Source organism: Drosophila ananassae, chromosome XL (genome assembly GCF_017639315.1).
Source record: "Drosophila ananassae strain 14024-0371.13 chromosome XL, ASM1763931v2, whole genome shotgun sequence".
In the NCBI taxonomy this organism is placed as follows: Eukaryota; Metazoa; Arthropoda; class Insecta; order Diptera; family Drosophilidae; genus Drosophila; species Drosophila ananassae.
Genome location: NC_057931.1, coordinates 7,293,177 through 7,314,710, shown reverse-complemented (window position 1 = coordinate 7,314,710; position 21,534 = coordinate 7,293,177). Strand labels below are relative to the sequence as shown.

Sequence of the window (21,534 nt, the reverse complement as noted above, 5' to 3'; positions counted from 1 at the left end):
AAAAAAAGAAGGAAAACATGAAAAAAAGACAAGGGAGGAGAAAAAACGAGGCACAGAAATGCGAATGTGCAACCAAGAAGCTCCAATCACACATGTTTAAAAGCTATTCTAGTCTACACTGCCAAAAATTAGGGCTAACTGCCAAAACTACTAATATTTGCAAAAAAAATTTCACTTTTTAGGTATAGGTTTAATAAAATATAAATTACAAAGAAAAAGTACGGTTTTTTAAGGCTTAAGGTTTTTATATTGCATTATAAGACATATTTAAAGATATATTTTTTAAAAATATATTTAAAAGAGTTAATTCTGGCTTTAAAATATTCCCAAAATTGGTTTAAATAATCTTTGCATTAAGATATACTTTTCAAATTAGCTTTTTTATAAACAAATATAACTATTGTATGGTGTTATTTGAACTTTATTTAATCTTAATTATATATTTTAACTACCTGAATATAAAAAATATTAAAGATGCAAATTATTTAAGGTATATATTTAAGAATAGTATTTAATTTTCACCATAAATGCGATAAACAAACTAAAGTTGTAAACAATTTCTCTAAAACTCTCTTACAGTGTTGTTCTGACTCAAAAAAAGTATAATTTCATATCCAGTGTGACCTATACCTCCAATTTATTTCCAGTGTAGCCACACTAGCACACTGTATGCCCCCACAAGTGAAGCCAAAAAAAAAAGGGCGGCAAGTTGTGATCAGATTTCATCATTGAGTGCCTGGACGTGTCCACTTTAAATGCCAAATTAAACCGAATAAGCGCCGATAAACAATGGCGGTGCTGGGGGGGAGGGGGCAAGTTTTTCGGCTGTCTGGGCCGGGGGAGGCAGGCGAAAAGTGAAGCAACAGACGTCAGCCGAGAGCCGGAAAAGCCGGCTAAGAAAACTGACTCGCTGGAAGGAGTCAGCGAGGAGGAGGGGCGGCAGGAGCAATGTGGGAGGACATCAACTAATTGAAATTGCGCGCCAATTTTGTGGCTAAGCTTGTCTCGCGCCCCCCTCCTGATCCGCTCCTGCTCCTCTCCTGATTCGTCACCCCTTCGCTGCGCCCCTGGTACGTAGGCCATGCGCAGAGACCCGAAGCTCACGAGTCACGAAGCTGAACAGCCCGAAGACTGATAGCCACCCGAACCGGGAACCTCGTGCGTTGTCGTGGGTCGGGAACTGTGTGTCTGTTTGTATGGACACACTGGCGAGTGTGCGATGTGTACACACATACATGCATCGTACAGCGATGATAACGGGACTGAGGTGCGTGGCTCAGTCGGCTCAGAGTTGGCTGAGTCGTTGGTGCAGTCGGCGTCGGTATCTGCAGCGCAGCGCAACGTCAGTTGTCGAGCGGCGGTCGAACGGTGCGTATACTTAACGCGGCATTCTATTCGACGACTACGGTGCGTATGTGGAATATTTGACCCACAGAGCTCTGCGTGTTTCGTATTTAATTTCGAAATCAATTCGATTCGATTTGCTGACTTTCGGTGATGCCAGAGAGCCGGAATAATAATAATAAAATAAAATAAATAAATAAAAAAATTTGAAATCACAGGAGGAGGATATATTTTTGTTGCCGCGTTCTCTAGTCTTCCTCTTGTTTGTTGTGAGTCTTCTTCGCGCGATTTGTTTGTTTGTTGTTTTTTTGTCATCTTCCTCATCGGTCTTGTCACATTGTATATTTTTTTTTGCTGTTTGTTTTGGTTTTCTTGAATTGTACGCCACCGAAATATAAAAATATTCCAATCCAAAGAGAGTAAAAAAATCAAGAAATGAAATCAACAAATATTCCCGGTGTCTGTGCTGTGAGTGTGCTGTCGGTTTTCGGTTACCATTGATGAATGGCAAACAAATTGTCTGGCACTACGAGCTCTCCAAACAAAAATAATAAATAAATACATACATACATACATATATAAGTAAAAACAAACCGCCTCTGGCCAAAAAATAAATATATAAAATAGAACAAGAAGCCCTAACAAGCCAGTATCCATTACGAAAGGTAAGTTCAGTTTCCGCTAATTGGTTAAATGTTATTGAAACAGTCTATAATCTCCTACTGGGTAGCTATGATCTCCGATTTCGGTTTTGGGATTTCTACCCTCCAGATCATGACCCTTTTTTCCACCGAATTTGATTTGTAACATGAGATTTGAGCCGGGGGCTACAGACAGGACGGAACACACAGGATAAAGGATGTTTTTGTGTGTGCCGGCAGAAGCCTTTTACCAGATTTGTTAGCCTAATGGATATTTATTGGTTTTTACATTGGGGTTTTGAATGCGCAAATTTAAGACTTGCTTCGTGTTCTGCATTTCATTTTTTACCTTCAATCAAGGTGATTAATTTTGGCTTGAAAATGACTTTCTATTTGGGTTTTGTTAAGTTATTTATTTTTTATATATTTTATTGCTTTTCAATAAGAATTTATAAGTAAATTAGGAGATTGAATTTTATCTAAAACTTACTATTTATTAGACTAAGACGCGCCTACTTTTAGTTATAAATAGACCTAAAAAATACATAGTTTTAAATAAAATGTCCTTTAAACTCTTAAGCACGATATATCGATAAAAAGCTCTAAGCCGATAGTATTGAAGCTGCTTCATCACCGCGGCGAATAATAAATAGAAGATCACTGGCAAGATCTTCTACGCTTGATTAAATAATTATAATTCAATAATTTATTTTATTAAAATATAAAAAATAATTTATTAAAAAGAAATGCCAATTTCACTTAAAATAAAGAATGTCCTACTGATGTAGTTGACCGTGGCTGTCCCCGTGGAAATCCCTAATCGAAAAATGCCAAAGGATGGCTTTGGCGGAGGCGGTGGCGGAAAGGTGGAGGATCGGGACGTAATCGAATCGAAAATTTGTTTGCCAAACGCTTTCACCCAGGGGTCTAATTCGATTTGGCCAACTACAGCTAATAAGGTCAGGCCGGAATGTGTGCTGGCTGGCTGGCTGGCCGACTGTATGGTTGGCAATATTTTGCATTTTACATGACATCAGATTTATGGACCACATTTATGGAGCACATTTATGGAAGGCCCCCAAGGAGAGAGATTGCCCAGTGCAGCCACGCCCCCAGTTCATCATCGTCCGGGGATGTCGAATGCCGTTAATAACGGGACTAAAGCCAAAAGGCAAAAGCATTCTATAATAATTAAATTAAAATCTGTTTATTTATGCACTTTAGTCGCAACACCAGCAGCACCACCACCAGCAACAGAAACAGCATTGCAATAATAATAATAATAATAAACACTAGTAATAATAATAATGTTTGTATACCTTCTGCCTGGCTGGCAATCAAATGAAATATCTAGATTAAATATTATTTATAATTAAGGCAAACAAATGCCCGTTCCACCCACACAACCCGTATAACCCTTTTCTGAATCTGAAAAATGGCAACCGAATTTACAGTAATTAAAACAAAACAAAAGTGTATGCATCAACATGGGAAGGCATTTAAATTTAAATTTAAATTTAAATCAATATTGCCGGAGCCGAGGCCAAGCCAAGGAAGGGAAAAACATTTCGCTCCAGAAAACTAATTTGAAATTGAAATGAATCTGATCCCGTTTTGTGCAATTGTTGCAGCTGGAGTTATAGTTGCCGTTGCCGTTGCAGTTGCAGCTCAAAGTTGCAACACAAATTTCATAATATTTACCTCGCTTATGCCTTGGCTTTAATCTCTCAATTAGCCCGGTCGACAAATTTCTCATTTTGCAGCAAAATGAAAATTAAACATTCATGCCACATGTCGAATGCGGTCTTAAACGTCACAGTGTCGCCGTTGGATGGGGATTTTCAGCCTCTTGACAGAGCCCTTTGATAAACAGCAGAAGCCCCAAGGCAATCAACGGGGCGTATGTGTAATATTTCAGGAGAAAAAAAAACAAGTATACGCCGTGTGGGGCGATTGATTTTAGGGTAGACGGCTATAGCTTGTCTAATGCATTAAATGTTTTCACTTAGAAGCTTGGTCACACTTTCGTTTAGCCTTCAAACAACTGTGCAGTGTGACCTTGTTATCCACTTATGTATAACTATAATTAAGAGAGTAATAATATATGTTATTATATAAATAATAAACGCATTCTACTACTAATACAGTTCTTGATATTTCTACCTTTATTTTTATCCATATTCCCTGACTCAGATACCACCACCGAGCACAATAGATACTTGGTATGAAATGGAATTCCAGTCTTGGAATTTCCGAGATATCCTTAATGGAATCGCTTGTACGGGTGAATGGGGCACTTCAAGAAGTCGTCCTGATTTGTTCAACAAGAAAACTGCATTTGCACGCAGATTGCATTCTAGCCAATTGCTGTAAACATTTCACTTTTTTGTTTCAAGAGTCGAAAGGACTCTTTTTTTTTTCTCTTTCATTCTTGCCGGCCCCTCCTGCCGACCAGTCTTGTTCCATGGGAATAAAGCCATCGGCCGCAATCAGCCCAGTTAACATGCTTAAAATGCAAAATTCACATGAAGGACTCGAAGGACACAATCAGATTAGACCGCCTGCCGGCCGATTCACACAGGCCGATATGTATATAATAAATATATATTTCAAATCAATTTGTCCGAGCTAACCGCAGGTGGGAGATAGTAATTGATGGTTTCAAGATGCCAGCTATCCTTACGATTCATTGGTTAATTACCGATAAAATTCAAATTCAAATGAGAAAGTCTCTCTCACAAATGCATTTCCTTTTTCCGTTTTCAATTGTCGGCAAGGACATTGTTTCCGCTTCAATGATAACTTTTCGGGCAATTGCAACTTTAAATTGGAATTATTAATTGGAGATTTGATTTAATTTTGAGAAGATTTTGATTATCCTTCCCGGGCGATCATGAGCTATTATTCCTTTATTTTTTTTATTGCACTTACGAACCAAATGAGATTCTCGTGGCCGGCAAGGACACGTTCCTCATTTCGCATTTGGCCGTGCACAGGACATTTGGCCTTCCTTTCGTTTTAATAGTGTCACGTTCGGCGCGGAAAGCGGAAAAGTGGAAAAGCGGAAAACCCGAGGCGCTCGTTTGATAACTCAATTGTACCAGGCCCGACGACGCCTCAAATTGAATTTAATATTAATTAACTAATTTCAGTGCTGACTTCACTTTTAATTAACTGCCGTCCCGAGCTCACCTTCCATATCCTGTATCCCTGTATCTCGTATGTCCTGTGTGCTGTATCTCCATCGCATACAATCTTGAAGACTCGTCGACGCTAATTTCATTTGATTTTGGTCAACATTTGGGATACTCCTGCCACTCTTCCTGCCACTACACCCAAGGGATTCCCCGTCCTTTTCCTGGCCGTCATAGCCCGTCCCTTTCGTTCTCGCTGTGCTTCTCTCAGTTATGGGTATGTTGCCTTCACGTAAATACACGTGCCAGCGCCTCGCCGGCCACCAAGGAATATTATCCACTCACACACACACACGTGAGTGCACTGGGAACAATTGGGGGCTAACATGCAACATTCTATATACATTTTAACTCATTAAAACAATATGTAGCCCAAACATATTATTTGTATAATATTTATTCTCCTTAGTGTGACCTTGTTTACTTATAATTCATTTTTACAAAGAATCTTGGTCACACTGTTGCTGTACCTTGAAACTGCACTTCAGTGTGACCTTGCTACACTCTCAAAATCATAATTCAATAAAACTTTAAGCTGTTTATCTACGGGTTTTTTTCACAAGTATGTCTTGATTTTTTCGGACGACTTGGACTTTTTCCAAGTGCCTGGCAAACGCTTGCACAAACACACGGGAACATCGATGTGCAACGTGTTTTTCCGGCTTAATACCTTTCTCAACTGAATACGAATGGAAATAACGGTAAATGTACACATACCTGAACAATTTTTAGCAAACGGAGCTCAAGCGGGTTCAGGCAAAGAGCCAAAAAAAAGGAAGCAAAATAGCATCCTCGCTGTTTTCCCAATCTATGTATGAGTCGGAGTCTAAGTGAGTGTATGTGTGTGTGCTGCAATGTGTGTCCCGGTGTGAGTGTTGCAGTTGAGCACGCGCCGCTTTTACGTTACGCTCGTGACGGCAGCCAAAAAAAAAGAAGGTGGAAATAAGCACAGACAGTCGCCAGAGTAACCAGTAGAAGAAGTTAGAAGTTGGCCAGCAAACGGGAGGAAAATCCCCAAAATTTCCTTTGTCATGTACAGTATTTTCCTTCTTTTTTTTTCTATCACTGTTGTTGTTGTTGTTTGCTGTCGAGGAAAACAGAATGGGAGGTGGAGGTGATGGTGGGAAAGCTGGAAAAGCAGTAACCGAAGCAATATCGACAGCACTGGCTCTCAAAAAGATTTCCCAATGCATCCAAATGACTGACGTACTCACTAAATGTGCCAAGCACAACTGTACTGACCGCATCAAAGGTGCTTGGGTAATTTATCGATAGCAAGTAACAAATCATCGGTGGGAGAAGTCTGAAACAGTTGTGGGTTTCCATTTCTGGATTGAAATTGGATTTGAAAGTGTTTTTATGAGAAATTGAGCTTACGAGATTGGGGATATTAGTTTCTTGCTATTTAAATATTTAAGTACTTATTTAATTATCGAAATTTATCGATAACAACTTATGGAATATCTCTGATATCCCAATAATTCAAAATCGTGATATATTTCTGAGAACCTGAGCTGAGACTTCATCTGTAACGCTTTCCATACAATTTAGTATTATTAAACTAATCTGAATCGTAATCAATAGGCCAATTGGCAGGCTGTAATTAAAAGCCAAGGCAAGTGTCTCAGCCGTAGATGGAGGCTGCATTGAATTCAAAACTCGATAAATTTTCTGCAAATTAGCCTTAATTGGTTTTAAACGCTTCTATTGTCTGCCCCGACATGTGACCTTATCCTGCACTTAAAATATGGAATTGGCAGGCCAGGAATATTGGTAATATCGATTTCAGCCAATAGTTCGTCTAGATTCGTATTGAAAATTAAACATTTTAATTTGAAAGTTTAAAGATTAATCGATTAAAAAACGAAATATTGCCTACCTTTTCTTTTTTTTGCAAAATCGTTTTTCACTTTTTGCTTGGTTTATCTGTCATTTGTGTTTTTGTTTCTGTTTTTTTTTTTCGGCCAACTACTTCTGTGTTTTTTTCTTTTTTTCCAAGCATTTTACTCCGTATGGCTTTGAGCTTTCAGTTTCGCTTCTTTTGTTTTCCCTTCGCATTCTCTTCTTGTTCGCTTTGTGCAAAAATTTTTGTTTATTTTCTGCGGCTCCGCTTTTGACGTCTGTTCAGTGTGTCAGTGTGCTGCATAAGCACACACCCAAACACACACACAAAGCTACACTCCTACACACTCCTGAACATACAAACATTGCTATAAGCAGCATATATAGCCCGATTCCAGTCCCCGATTTCTTTTGTATCGATATTGGTGGGCACGCTTTGCGTTTTTTTGCCTGCTCTTATTTTTTCTGGTATTTTGCGAGGTATTCAGAGGCATTTCAAGTGAAATAATTCATTATGTAACTACAAACTTAAGATTATTAATATATTTAGGCTTTTCATTTGCTTTATAAAGCTATTAAAATATTTATTTCAAAAATTATTTCAAAATGTAAGCAAACTCAATGGCCAAGAATCTTTCTTTAAAAAAATCATAGCATACATTCCAGGGTAAGTGGCTTTTGAACTTATAAAAATAATTATTTATTAATGAAAAAGTTCAATTTAATAAGCTTATTTTGCTTTATAGTATTGTCTTATTATTGTAGCTTAAAAAATTGTATAGCATACATTTTAGGGGTATATGAGACTGTAAGATAAAGGATTTCCAGGATACCATTTCCCTAACCTTCTTCTAACCTTTCTTTGCAATAAAAATTATAATTATTTCACATATTTTACAGTCTATATTTTTAGAAGTAAGAATAAAAAGCAAAAAGCTTCAAGGACCAGCTTATCCTGGCGAATTGTTTTCAATTTGGCAAAAAATCACAGCATACATTTCAGCGCACACATTGCGGCCAAAATAAAGATCATCAATCAGTCGTTTCCCCCTCAGGTGAAAAGCTGTTCTCACTTGTTTTTGTTTTTTTGTTTTTTTTATGTTTGGCTTTTTTTTTGTTGTTTTGTCGTTCTTGTTGTTGATGTTATTTTTGTTGTTGTTTTGATTTCCGTGGAAATCGCGTGCAGGAATCGCTAAAAATGTTTGCTGTTTGTTTTTGTTGGTTATTTCCGTTTGCGTTTATGTTTTACTTAAATTCCCTTTAACCGGCCTCAACATCCGTCCTCCCTCTGGCTCCCTCTAGCTCCACCCTTACTCTACCCCACTTCCCCCTCTTATTTTTGAATGGCAACTTTACGCAATGAGAATGTTTACGCTGTTGCTTTGGTTTTTATTTTCATTTTTTTTCTTGGTTTTCCCTTTTTTTTTGTTTCTTGACTGGACCGGGTATTTTGCCTTTATTTTTTACTTTTTTTCGATGTTGATTATTTGTGTATTTGCACTATCACGTAACACGGCAAATGAAGTCGTAAAACGCTGGTTCGCTCTTTACGCCGTAATCCCAGCCGGAATACCCTGCCCCTCCCTGCACTCCCTGCCACTCCCACGACCCGCGCTGCAGCATCGATGGGTGTTAGATGGGTTTCGTTTTGGTCCGGAAAACAAGTGGAAATCGATTCGAGTTTAATTATAATTACACTGCAAGAAAACTATTTTGAAGAGTTTATTTTAATGAAAAATGTAAATTAATATTTAGGACTTCCTGAAGGGCTTAAATTGTTAAATTGTTAAACTTAATAAACATTATATTAAAATTTGTTCTAATTTTCATTTTCTGTATATCTTAAATATTTTTTTAAAATATTTTTCAGTGTATAGATTTCCAAAAATTAATCTTGAGCGGAAAACTAATGATTTGAAGTCTTTATTTCCTTTCCCTCTGTTCTTGAGAGCTTTCTTTAATAGGAAATTATAATGATGAAGCTTTCATAATCAAATTTTTATTTCAAATTATTTAAAAACTATAGAAAACACTTTTTTTTAAATGTCTAACATTTGACAAAATAAACTAGAAGTTTTCAGAAGAAAATGCAAATGAAAATAAATTCCAGATTTTGTATCTTCAAGAAAAAAGTACAAACTTTTAGTGACTATTTAGCTTTAATTGTAATTTATTTATTTTTAACTTAACTTAATTAAAAAACTGTGTGCCCTCTGTATAATTAAGTTCCGTTCCCAGCTCCCCTGGCGTCAAATAAAATAATTCCATTTACCTTTGAATTGAATTAGAAGCAGAAAATAATTAGCAGTGGCTGGGAGGCGGGAGGGAATTACTCCGGAGTCCCTAGTCTGGACTGGGGGAGTTTCTTTTGACCCATTTCTTTGACAGAGTGCGGCAGTGGCACTCTAGCTCAGTCTGGGAGTGTGGCATGGAATGGTAATTCTGTCAACCCAACAGACCCGGGTTTTCTCATTAAGCTGCATTGCATAAATCAAACAAACAAAGGCTGGAAGTGAGAAAATAGAGCCGAGAAATGGTAAGAAATCCCAAGGAATAGAACCAGAATGGCAGCGGGTAACCAAAGTTACAAATGAGTTGGTTGCCAACTTTTTACTACAACCATCTTGCTGGGAGGCTAAGGCGGTAGAATGGGGGGGATAAATTTCATTAAAAAATCAAATCAATTATTCGGTGGTAGTGTCATTAGCCACCTGTCAGGGAATTTGCCAAACAAAACAATAAATAAACATTTAGTCTGCTTTGAGGATCAACTTGGGAGTGGGAGGCGGATTAATTGAAGGATACTTTCAATGCACACATTGTCCTGGGGCAGTAAAAATATTGATGCCAGTGCATTAAGAAGATTATAGCCTTGTTGATGCTGGGTGTCGGAGTGGGGCCGGAATGCTGAGCCTTTAAAGCGCCTTAAGTCGAAAGGAAATCGGCTTCGTTTCTGGGCCTTTGTAAGTCAGCTTAGCCGCAAAATGCGTATGTGTTTCTGTAAAGGATACTTGACCCGTAACACACACACACGCACACACGTGAGAGGGGGTAGGGAAAAATAGCCGGAAACCAGGAGTCAGAAGAGCCAAAGTCTCAAAGCCAAACGAAATGACCTCCGAATATTCATCGGGGACCGTCGTCGGCGAAATGATAATGATAATGAACTGCGGCTTTCACCGTATCATCATTATCATTATCGTAACCATTAACCAAGGACCTAGGACCTAGGCCTATTTATCTAACCCCCCTCGTAATCCAGTAACCCCTTTATCCCTGCCATGTCCTGTCCATTGACGCCTTCGACTGACTAAGCAGAATTAGTAACGGCTCATTATTGATTTTGGTTACGAATCAAATGGCCCAGAAATGGAGTTTCTGGCCAGATGCGGAGTATCCCCCAATAGCCCCAAAAAGTAAACACCATTGCCCCCACATAGGTGGCTTTATGGCAGTCATAACTCAGAGTATGTATTGGAATTTATGCCTAATTATAATAATTATCGAAAGGCAGTTGACATAAATTGCGGAAGCTCTACTTTAATACATAATTTATGCATTTTGTAAGAGATAAGGAGGACTAATTTTAAATGAAAAATGTTACAATAAATAATACAAATTATTATATTTATTTAAAATATATATTAGATGCTATTGTGATTTATCTCATATATCTCTTCAATTTTATTTAACTAACTATCCAATCTTAATCTTAAATACAACTCCTTAACTGTTTAAGAACCTTCTCCGATTGTGTAATCCCTTCTTGAACTCAAATAAATGACTTGAGCCAAGTGGCTTTGATTGGCGTCATAGCTTGGCTTTGGTGGACTGGTCCTGGACGACTCCTGCGAAAAGAGGCGTGAGTGGTGGGGGCGTGGCTCTGTCACCACAAGGCTATTAACAACAGTTTGCGCAAATGACACTGCAATAAAGTATAGTGAGTGAGGAGGAAAAACATTAAAAGGGAAACAAACGCAGGGCCGCAGCAATAACAGCAAAACTACATATATATCCTATATATCCTTTATATATATGGCTATCTCTCTCTCTCTTTCTCACTCACTCACTCTTGACCAGCGGTCAGGGAATGTCTTATGCACAGATTTATTATGTGGCCATAAATAAATTACAGGACCAACACTCGCCGGCACACTGGGGGTTAAATGGTGCGAGGAAAGGGCATGGGCATGGGCACGGGCACAGGAGCACGGGCAGGGCCAGGACTCTGGCGATTTATGTGATAAGTGTTAAAAGGTCCGACGACAGGGTAACGTCATTTCAAGCATCCCTCCTCCCCCGCCGCCGCCGCTCCACTAAATGCTTATTAAAATGCATAGAAAATGCTAAATGATCTAATTAGTGAAATATTTTCACCATAATTAAGCATCCGAGTGCGGCCAGAATTTGGCTTTTCGTTCGGGTATTTCCCGGGAAAATCTACCCTCTTAAGCTCCCCTTTCCCTCCCTTACCCCTCGAAAAGGGTGTACATGTCAGAAATGTTGGGAATTTCAAAATAGCAGCAAGTGCAGTCGAAGGGTTGTGCTTTTCCTTTCACATTTCCACTTTCCGCGCCAAGGAAGATGAAAGGGCTTTCCTTTCCCGAAAAATTCAAGAAACTTGAGTCAGGGAGTATTATTTTTAATAGGTGTTGCTTTTTAAGATTTCATTTTCAGATTTCTGGAGTTTAAAAGTTATTCCAAGACAAGTGAAGGAAGAAATCAAGTTTCAAGAGTGGCCTACAGAGCGTATACTTTATTTTATTTACAATATCACTCATACGCACTGTTATTTCTATATATTTTTATTTATTTTTTTTATTTTACTTATAATATTTTATTTTTGAATTTTTGTCCCTTAACCTTTATAATCCACACTGCGTATACTTAATATTATTTATTAAATCACGCATCCGCCCTGTTCCCCTCTTAGATACTTTTACTTAGCCATTTGGATTAAAATTCTTTCGACAATAATTTAGATCTGTCTTAAATCAAAAGCTAATTTTAGAACAAGCCCCGAAATCAAATGGATTTTCATGTTTCCAATTCGCAGGATTTTCCGCCAGACCCTTCTCCATTTTGTCAGTTTGACATTCGAGGTCTTCAAAATGAAGTTTTCTTTTTCTGATTTTTTGCCTCTTTTTTTTTTTTTTTGGCCGAGAACCTGCGGCTATAATTGGCCAAGATTCGTGAACTTAATTGAATCCAAAGTGGGTGGATGCCATCCGGCGGGTGGGTGACGGAGGAAATGGGGTTACGTTTCTGTAGGGGGCTTTTGAAGGGGGGAGGTCACCACCCCATCGGGTGGTTTGGTGGATTGGTTTTAGGGTGAACCAGATTAGCTGGCGCTATCGACCGGCCTGCCATCCGGTGGCGAAATCCGTTCGCCTTTCTGACTGACAGCGGCTATCAGTGCGTTTCGATCTGGGCCAGGAACACACCAACAGCAACAGCAACAGCAACAGCAACAGAAACCAGTTTACAGGAGCAGGACCAAGAACAGTAGCAGTAACTGAAACTCAAACAGTCTAAGCCAAAAAATTGAAGAGAAAAAAAAAAAAGCTAAAGGACTGGCCGAAAAAGGACCCATGTCATGCCAGCTGACTGCGACAACAAAAATGTGACAAAATAAATAAATTAAATTGTTCAAAAATGTTGCAGGTTGTTACATCGCATGTTGCATACGAAATTGGAGGAAAATTTGAAGGGAAAATGTTGAGAGGAATGGAAAGTGGAAAATGGAAAATGGAACTTGCCAAAGTTGATTTCTATTTCGGCACGTGTTTACTGCCTCTGTCGAAAAATCCCAAATCCAAATCCGAAGCTGATTCCGATTCCGATTCCGTAGCCGAAGTCGAATCCGAAAAACTGAGAATCGGAATCTGACGGGAGTTGGAGAGTTGGGGAGGTTGGGGGAAAGGGAGCAGGTGTGTGAAGGACCTTCCTCCTTGACGGGGCGACGGGGCTTGGCGTCATTAGGAATATGGATTCAATTATATGTCGCTGGTGTTTGGCCCTCGCACATAAAACAAGAAATACGTTCCGCTCTGGAAAACGTGCTCGAAATAATAATAAAACCCAAGCCCAAGCTCGAACCATCCACGAATATGTGAGTAAATAATGAAAATATTTACTTCGCATTTTCTCAACTTTTCTCCCATCGTCCTGCCGTCCTGACATGGGGACAACAATGGGAAACTTTTCGTATTATTAAATTCTTTTTTTTTATTTGTTTGTTGGGAGAGGGATACTGGAAATATCATTAGATTGGATAGGTGAGTAAATATCTCATTTTTTTAAGCAAGTAATACATTAAAAGTTATGGGGACTTAAGGAATTTTTTATAGAGGTTCTTAGAGGTTCTTCTCCTCCTCTGTAGGTGCCTTTTTTTAATATATTTTGAAGGGATTTTTGTATAATATTATAATCTAAAAGAAATAGTTCTTAAATATTTAAAATATTCTGGATTATAGTTTAATTATTATATTTTAATTATTATAATAATATGATGATATTAAATTTTACCAAATAATTTTATTAAATATACTAATTTCTACCCTCTTTCTTCCATATAAACCCCACCTTTAAGTCTACCTCCAAGACCTTCTATTGATTGTTTCTATGAACAAAGACTGAGAACCAAGACTCTGCATTCTTTCTCCCTGCCTTTCTCCCTACTTTCTCCTCTCAGAAGCCAGAACCTGGAGCTGTAGCTGTAGCTGGAATGTGCAACACATGCAAATCATTCATAATTGTGTTTCTGCCGCCTGGCACATCAGTAATTAAGTCAATTTATCATTAACCTGGGGGACCTGCCACTTTCTCAATTGTCCTGCCCCTCAGGTCTCTATGCCCCTCTGCTCCTGCCACCCCCACCCCCCTTTTAAAGTCCTAGGCAATGTATCTAATGGCGGGTCGTAAAATTTATTGCGTATACGCCCTCGTGTTCCATGGAATGCTTTTAAATGTTAAATGTGCAAATTACACTGCACGTGACTGCGACTGTTACTGCTACAGTGACTAGAAGAATGTGCACTTAAAGAAAAAATGTTATTAATTAATTAAGGACTAAAAGAATATGAACTTTTCTTAAAAAATTATTAAATATGATGAAAGTCCTCTTATTTCTAACTATTATCTTTCATTTAATTTATCAAAGTACTCTTTATTTTCTCACAGTGCCTTTCTGCCTAGTGTGTACAATGGAATTGTGGGCGTGGCTGGCATGGGGGGCGGACTTTCGGCCATCGGCTTGAGCGTGGGCGTGAATCTTCACAGCCTCTGTTGGCTTTGACGGCAAACAAATGCTTTGATATTTATTGCCCTCGCAGTCAGCCGCAGCCTTGCCAGCCTCCCCCTCATCTAGCCACCCTCTCTCAACCCCCTCCTGCCTCACTGCCCCCCTGCCCCCTCTCCCCTTCACTCTTAAGTGGCCAAAATGCGCTGCTAGCAATGTCATCGTCGTCCTTCTACGGGCCATGCACTTAACGCTGGACAAAAGGGGCGAGTGGGGCGTGGTAAGGGGCCAGGGAGGGGCGGGTGGGCGGGGCAGGTGTCGGGGGCGGCAGTTGATGGGCAAGTGGGCGTGGTGCATTAAGAAAAGATTTAACAGGCGACTTTTAGGCCACTTCACACAAAAGAAAGTGAAATCGAAAAGCATTTTTCGGCTTCTTGAGAAATGAAAAGCAACTAAATGGGTGAAAAATTAAGAGGCTTTATAAAATAAATAAATAAAATAATAATTACTGTTTAATAGACTCTAAAAATAGTTTTCCTTTCTTAAATATATATTTAAAAATGAAAAATAAACCCAAATTACAATTAAAGAAGTTTTAAATTATATTTTCATTCAAAAAACTCAAGTATTTTGTCTTCAAAACATTAATTTTTCTGTATCACACAAAACAAATATTTTTGTATCACCTTTTTGTATTAAAACCTTTTTTTTATATAAAAATCGAGAAATTATTGAAAAACTTTCTCTCCAAATGAATTGCATGTAACCGAAGGCACTTTTCATTTCAGTTTTAATTTTTACTCTTTTATTTTTACTTTTCATATTTTTTGTTAAAAAATCAGTGATGAATTGCAATATTAATTTGTTTTTAGACACCTCTTGAAAAAGCGACTATTTATTCGTAAAATTTCAATTAACTTTGGCCACCAGCACTTATTAGTTTTTTGTGTCCCTGCGGGCAGAGTTAATCCTTTTAGGTTTTTTGTTTGTTTCAGTTTATTTTTTTCCCGCCCCCCCCTGGTGGTGGAGTGCAATTTTGTATCCTTTTTTGTTAGGTGGAATCTAAAATGAAATGAAAGCAAGGAGAATGTCAGCTTGGCACAGTTAAATTCACGTGACAAGCCAATATTAAATTTGATTCAACTGCACCAGAACGCAGCATGAAATCGATCGTTGCTTTTGGCTTCTCCCACCCACCGACCAGCCAGGACTCGCTATTTTTTCTCGGGGCACCCCTTTATACCAATCTCCATACTGCCAATAGTATCTCTCCTTTTTTTTGCATTTTTCGAGGCAATTCTTTTGGCCTGACATGCTGCGCTGCTGCAGTGTTGCGGCAATTAAAACTGAATCAATTATGATTTTTGACTTTCGCATCGATGCGGAGAATTGGAAATTGTCAACTGAGTTGGAGATGGAATAAGGAAGGTTTTTTTTTCTAAAATTTACTTTTTCTACCAGTTTTAGATTTAGTTTTTTGAATATATGATACCTGGTACTTCCTCCGTTTCTTACTATTTCTGTTTAAGGTTTATAAACAATTTTAGTAGCATACTTTTATGCTTCTATTGTTATTTGCATAAAATGTGAAATATTAGCTTATCTTATTATTATTTTCGAACAATTTAAGCACTCATTTCTTAAAGAATAAATATTTTTTAAAGCCAAACCCCTGATCCCTCCCCAAGTCCTTAAAAATTCCTGCTCAGCAGCTAACTGGATTAGACGGTCGCCACTGAAAATGAAACCCATTTAACATTTACTTCTCCGCTTTCTCGACAATATCCAACTGTTTACTTTTCGTTTCCGCTCCAACACCCAACTGACATTTCCGCCTAGCAAATTTTCTGAGCTTCCGCCCATGCCTCCCCCCCTTTATTTTTTGCAATGAATGTTCTTCTATTTTTGCACTTTTTCCGTCGGTTGTTAGCCATTCGCTTAAACAATAAATACGACTTGGCTTCAATTTCGGGCAATTTATGGGAATCGCTGGGCTGCTTTAAGCCCAAAATTCAGAGCAAGAGAGGAGGAGAGGAGCAGGGAGCGGGGCATGGCCAGGAGGAGGGGTAAACACTCGTAACTCTGGCCGGTTACCTTTTTGGCCAACTTGTATTTGCAGTTCGCCACGGTTGGCCTTTCAATATGAAGTCTGGCCGGGCATTTGGCGTTAACTTTTGATCGAGGGGTGGTTTCAGAGAGGAGGGAGTGAGGGGAAAAGGATATATATGTATATATTATATATGTTTACCGGGCATTTTTTTTTGGGGGGGCGCTGAGTAGCAGGGCGGGGCAGTTGATGTGGCCGCTGGGCCAATGTGGCGTATGCGCAATATTTGTATTACAGTTTCATATGCAATGCAGGCCAAAGTGAACTCGCCCAGGACACGTGTGTCCTGTAAGTCCTGTTGCCCTGTGTCCCCAAGTCCTGAGTCCCGACTCCTGTGGATTGTGTGTCCTGTGTGAAAAAAAAAATACGTACTGCAACGAAAATGTATACTTTTATGTGTAAAAGGTAGGTAATGGGAAATGTTTTTCTTTGGTTAATATTTGAAAATATTGTATTGCTGTGGAGGTTATGGTTTGAAAAATATTGCCGGTTTTTTCATTTCAATAAAGAATAAAGAAATATTTGAAGAAGGCAAATTAATGCAAATAAATTAATAAAAACTAAAGGGAAAAGGTATGGATTTAAAAAAGTGACTTGAAGTTAAGGAAAGTTTCTGAAATTTCTTGAAAATATTAGACTATTTTAAGTAGAACCATAAGACCTGTTAAAAATATTACAATAAATCTAAAAAAGTATATTTTTTATTGCTTATAAGTCAGATTATTTAAAAAATATGTATCCTTTTCAAAAACCTTTTCTAAAAATTCAGAAAATTGATTTATTTCCAAAACACCAAAGCCCATCAAACGATATTTATCGCTTAACGATACCTGCGATGTATGCTCTTCCGATATTGGAACCTTACGAGGTCCTGTAATGGTACAAGGTCCTGTGCAAGGAGCTGAATAGGCGGGCCAGGACTCCTGAGTCCTGGAGAAGGAGAGAAAAACGCCATCAGTTATGGCTAACGAATGCGGCGACGCTGTACGCCCTTAACTCAAATGTACAACATCAATAAATAAAAAAAAAAGGCGAAGGCAGCAGCAAGGATATAAAAAAAGGATAATAAACAGGGTCCCCTAAGAAATCTATAACTGAGTGGCACACACACACACTACCATACAGTGGCAAGGACACATTGCAGCTGCCTGGAATTGCCAGAAGAAGCAGCGAGCAACATATCGATAAGGATGTATAAGGACATGTTTGTGGCTCACACACACACACTTGAGCACGTTCAAATTTAAACGATTTTGTGTGCGTGTATGCATGGATGTATGTGTGTGTGTCAGGACATAAATTTCCATATGGCGAACGACTCATGCAATATGCAAGATAACTTCGATGAAAAGGCGATAAAAGACACCAAAGCCTCTTACTCCCAATTCCAATCCCCCGACCAAACCGACCCACCCGACCCACACCCACCTCATCTACCTAATGTCGATGGCATTCAAAATGTATAAAGCAACTCCACTTGCCCACCACTCCTACTACTCCTCCCCCTCCCCCACTTTATCCCACCACACACACACACTAATGTATCTTTTTTGGCCAAATTATGAGTGACAGTTGCGAGCTGCGGCAAAGGACATCAACTTGATATTATTTTTGTAAAGGTCCTACAGAGTGCCAGGCAGTTGTGGACTGCAGTAGAATTTTAGAATTCTTCAGGGCCCCTCAGGACACTCCCCCTCCATCCCCCGCTGTCAATAAATACTGCGGCTGCCTGCTGGCCTGAAGCTGTTATTCCCACAAGGTCTCCTCGGCCAATTTATTCCCAGGTCATGGTTCGAAATTGTCACAATTTTTTCTCTTTTTTTTTTATTTTTTGTTTGGTCAGCCAAGTCTTTAAAACACACAAGGGAGTTGGTTTTTCATATTTTAGTTGGTTATTTAAGGAATTAATAATAAAATGGAGTAATTATTTTTATGACAAAACAAGAAAATATGAATTTCTTTCGTCACTAATAGTTTTTATTACTTTTTCATTTATTTATTGATAGTTTTTCGATTGAAAAATTAGAAAATTTGTATGTTTTTTATATAGAATCATTGTAAGGAAAGTAATCTTTTATATCTCCCTACCATCTATATCTTATATATTCATAAAGAAGTCTAGTATCTGATTTTAGAAGTCCTCCAAGTCCTCCGGAAAACCAATTACTTTGACTTTGACTTGAAACTAAGCGCATTCCGATTCGATTCGATTCGCCGATAATGATGATCCAGATAATGACGCTGATCTCTGCGGCGGGGCAGGATTCCTATTCCTGCAGTATCCTGCGATATTCCATCAAGTCTTGTCCCCTCCTCTCTCCCTGCCCCTCTCGACTGGCAATCAAAGCTCGTTACCCGTTGGGGCATGCCGTTAGCCTTATTGCAATTCATTTGCCAGCTTAGCCCCAAGCATACACTACACCCCTTGCCCCCTTGCCCCCTGCTCCCCTGTGCCTATGTGCCACACCCCCTTCTCCCTCCTGACTACTGCCTCCTGCCTCCTGCCACAGCTGACGCCGCTGGCGGCAATACGAGGAGCACTTGAGCGTGCGCCAAATTAAAACACCGCAAAATGTCAAGTGGCGCAAATGCCGAAGAAGTGAGTTAGACAGAGAGGGGCATAGTGTGTGGAGAGAGAGAGGGAAGGGGGTTAGAGTCGATGCACTGCAAGAAAATTAGTAGAAGAATTTAACAATTGAAACTATTTTGTTTATAGCTAATATAACTAATATTTCTTATTTTTAAAAATCTTATGAAAGAGTTAATATAATAAAGTTATTAAAATTTTTATTATACATCTTAAAAAATAGTTTTTTATCAGACTCTTTATAATTAGAATATATAGAGAACCCGCTAAATTTCTCTCAGTGCAATTGAAACGATAGTGGGACAGACAGAGCGGAAGGATACACGTCGCAGTTATTTTAATGAGCATTAAATGATGTGGCAAGCCACCCCGAATTCCTCACACCGCACCGTGCCCCCTTCGCCAGCCACGCCCCCTTTCCACACCCGCCTCATTTACGGCTTAATTATGGCAATCGACAAATATGCACAAAGTATGCAACACATTTTTTTCTCTTCGCCGCTCAACCCAAAAGCCGGGAATCTAAATTGCGATGTTCTACAAGGCCACCCCGGAATCCGGATAAAAAGCCAGTGGCCCGGGGGCTCAAGGGGGTGCTGTTGTATAGCCCGGCCACCCTCCTCCTCCTCTCTAAAAAAAAATTCATGACATTGCTGCAAATTTATGGGAAAAACCAAAAAAAAAAAAAAGAAATGGGGAAAAACCAAACCAGGCTCGAAACCATTTTATTCTCATGCATCCAAAACCCAATGGGCGGTACGAGAATTACAGGGGGTTATGGTGGAGGCTATGGACTAAGAGGACTTAAGAGGGGGCTTTTGGGGGTCCTAGGAGGGGCGGGACTACATCCAATCGTTTTGTGGGCCAACCAATGTGACATCCATGGAAATTTGGCAAAAAGCGCGGATATTCAAAAACAAAAAAAAAAAAGAAAAAGGGGGGGAGGTGGATTGAAACAAATGTTTTAGAGATATTTATTTGCAGATTTGCATAATGCCTTGCAACGTTGCTTTTCTATTCTTTATTTTTATTTTAAATGCATTTTTTATGAAACTAAAATGCCACAAAAAGTGAGCAAAAAACTAGGCATTTAAGGTCCGGCATAAAAAGGTATTTAATTATTTATTTCTTTTGCAGCTCTCATCAAATTAAGTCCTTTAAAAAAGTGAGTACATTGTTGTGGAAATCAAAATCCTTTTTATATCAAAACCAAATATTATTTAAAGTTGCAGTTAAGTTTGAGGGAAAAAAGTTGATGGTTTCATTTAGTTTTTATGTGATATTGTGTGGGAAATTGTTGAAATGAATGGATAAAGTTTTTTTTTGAAATCAGGGCTTTAAAATGTGTATAATTTAAAGCGCAAAGTAACATAAGACAAAGTTAAAATAATAGATTAAAACACTTTTAGAGATGAGCTAAGATTAAGCTTGATATATCGATAAGAGCTTTAGGGATCTGCCTATCGAGATCTTCCCATCGCCATTAATTCAAATAAAATACAGTTATGATTAGATCATGGAAGAGAAGCATGCACTTTAATACTATTTTGTTGATTCTTTAATTTGTGTATAATTTTTAATGACAAATATTGCATTCTCGCCACTCGTTGCAGGGTCAAATGTCATTCAAATAGGTCGAGTGGAGTTTTTTTTTTGATAGCAGAAACACAACAAACCCATAAACACACACCCCCATCATGTATCCACTTTAGTCAATTAGTCGAAAAGGATGTCGTGTTTGTTATTTGTAGTTTGTAGTTTTTAGTTTTTTGTGTTTTTTGAACACATCTGCAGCACGATGGGAAAATGTCATTGCCTGATTTTCATATCGACTTTCATTTATTTATGATTTCGATGGATTACTATGGAAAATTAAAACACAACGGAAAAATAAATAATTCACAAACGACAGCAAAATCATACAAAAATTATTTATTTGGGAAAGTGACGGAGGGGGGGGAATATTTAACATACATTTTGCATTCAATTTTCGATCATTTCCTGTGGATAGCCATTTCCCAAAAGGATATTCGATATATATACATAAATTTGAGTGTAATTTATTTATTGGGGCACTCAGAGACCAGAAATGAAGCTGCCTCAGCTGCATTTGAATTATTTGCAAATGTTCTAAATAGTTGCCATCCTTGAATAAGGACAACAATTAGATTGTATGTCCTGGGCAAACAGCATCTCTTTGAGGCAGCAAGGGGTGGCTGTTTTGGGGCGCCATGTCCTCATTCCCCGTGATCCAAGCCACAATCAAAGTGTGTGGTATTCGAGGGATTTACAATTCGAATGATTCTGCAATTTGAATTTAAGCGATATTCAAATGAAAATCATCTTAAATTTCTTATTTTGGATGAATATGAGGAGAGTATATGGGTATGGCTATGGCTCACCTGTTAACTGCATCTACTATCCATTATTGGGCACTTCCTGTTTCGAAATTTATCCCCACAATCCTTTATCCTTGAAGCATTAGCTTTCAATTTGCATTATTTTTGGGCGAGAACGAAGCCTTTTCGACTTCACTGAGAAGGACTCTATACTGGGGGGTTCGCATCATAGCACATTAC

At 38.6% G+C, this 21,534-nt stretch overlaps 1 protein-coding gene across 2 annotated transcripts in view; it reads left to right on the top strand.

Moving 5' to 3' along the window:
- The first annotated feature begins 1,285 nt into the window (after positions 1 to 1,285).
- LOC6502149 (teneurin-a) overlaps positions 1,286 to 21,534 on the top strand; it is a 210,452-nt gene continuing 190,203 nt past the window's right edge. Inside the window, exons 1-2 of one of the 2 annotated variants that reach the window (XM_014904464.3) lie at positions 1,286 to 2,009; positions 20,093 to 20,120. The gene's annotated coding sequence lies outside the window, so the exon portion shown is untranslated. The remainder of the gene's footprint in view (positions 2,010 to 20,092; positions 20,121 to 21,534) is intronic. The other variant, XM_044717075.1, reaches the window with a different exon arrangement.